This window comes from Orycteropus afer, unplaced genomic scaffold (genome assembly GCF_000298275.1).
Source record: "Orycteropus afer afer isolate SDZICR_OR568_19922 unplaced genomic scaffold, OryAfe1.0 scaffold00472, whole genome shotgun sequence".
Taxonomy (NCBI): Eukaryota; Metazoa; Chordata; class Mammalia; order Tubulidentata; family Orycteropodidae; genus Orycteropus; species Orycteropus afer.
The window spans coordinates 3,252-5,077 of record NW_006922059.1 but is presented as its reverse complement, the minus strand read 5'-3'; positions in this window follow the sequence as shown (position 1 = coordinate 5,077).

Genomic DNA, 1,826 nt, shown 5'->3' with positions numbered 1-1,826 from the left:
TTACACTGGTAACCCAAAGGTCAGTGGTTTGAACTCACTAGCCCCGCAGTGGGAGAAAGATGTGGCAAACTGTTACTGTAAAGATTGTAGGCTATGAAATTCCATAGGGCAGTTCTTCTCTGTCCCGTAGGGTTGATATGTGTTTAGTTTGGGTTGGGTTCCTCATTTCTTATCCAAGTGGATTCATTACTTGGCCAAATCACAACAAACAGGTGGCAGGGTAGATTTAGGAGCATATAATTAAGATACAAAAATGTATCTAAATGAAGATAGTTCATAAGTCAAAAGAGACTAACATCCTTTCAAAGCTTTACTTCACCAATTTAGAATTATTTTCTCTTTCCTTGTCATTCTATTAAATATTTAAATATATTCCAAAATCTTAAAGTCCATTTGAGAATGACTATCTTAAGCCAGAGTGAGAGTCATGTTAAATACATTATCCCCATTGTTTTGACAATTTAGCCATAATCTCCAAAGGCCACAAGGTTTTGTGTTCAAGAACTCTTGACCCAGCTCGTGATGTGGTCCAGGTTCTTGTAAGGACTCTTTGAGGCCAGGAGCAGATGGCCAGGTCAGTCTGGCAGCTATCCCTATTTGTTTGTGTGAACTCAATTCCCAGCTGAGAGCAATTAGAAACTGTATTAAAACCCTGTCAGTAACAGTAAAAGACTAGTTGGGTGGTCTTCAGTCTTGGTATGGACACTCTCAATGTCAGTTAGACCCACATGCAAGGCATTTCCAAACAAACCTGAGAGACTTTCAGGGGGTTATATCTTTAATTGTTATTGAAAAATATGGTTTGCTATCGTTAAAAAAAAAAAAAAAAATCAACTTAGGTTATGTAGAGGTGTCTTGAATAGAGACAGTAGGGAATGTCACTCAGTCACTTCCCTGTTTTCCTTTTCCATCCCCCCTTGAACTTCGTTATACATTTTCATAGGAAATATGAGCTTCAACTTCTCTACTAGAAGCTAATCAAGCTGAAGTGTGGCAAGGTGATAAAGAGGTTATTAAAAGCAACTAGCTCAGTAGTATGTAGGTAGAACATCAGATAGACAGAACCCTACTAATTTGTTTCAAAGAATATGTCCTTTCAAGAGGCCTGGAAAATGAATATTGATGTCTTAATCATTTGCAGTAATTCGAGCAATCTCAATCTGCCACATTACATGTGTTTTGAAATACAGTGTTTTCAAAACAATTTCACCCTTGTGTTTAATCGTAACAAAGATGATTTTCTTTATATTTCAACAACAAATGCAAATGAAGATAATGAGCCTCACAGAGGTAAAACAATGCCAAGAGGGTCATAATGTTCATTGTTTTTAGTTCATTAGGGGTTCCCTCTCCAGCTTCCCAGCTCCCTACAAAAAAAGACAGGTTGCTAGGAGCCAGAAAAATTATATTGCACATGTATGGGAGAAAGTCAGAATCTAGAATGGTGATTTCCAAAATGATTTTCAAGGGAAACTTTTCCCTAATGATCTAACGATGCTAATGATCTTTTAAAGCATCCAATCCAGATAACGCCTCAGAAGTGTCTGCAAGTTTCTCTTCACCCAGTCTATGTGAGGTCATTTTGAAAATCCTGCATGAACAATATTATAAAATTTGGTCATTTTAAGAAGATTCCCCCTATTTTGTCTAACTGCAACAGAAGATGTACTCATTACAAGATCATGTCTCAAACTGACTCTTAATCAATTTCAGACCTCTATATTTTATGGTATTAAATTTAACTTTACTCATTCAATCTGGCGAAATATGATGACTCTGCTACCTTCTATATTTTCTTTTAGGATACATTTTTGTAAGTAATGTAC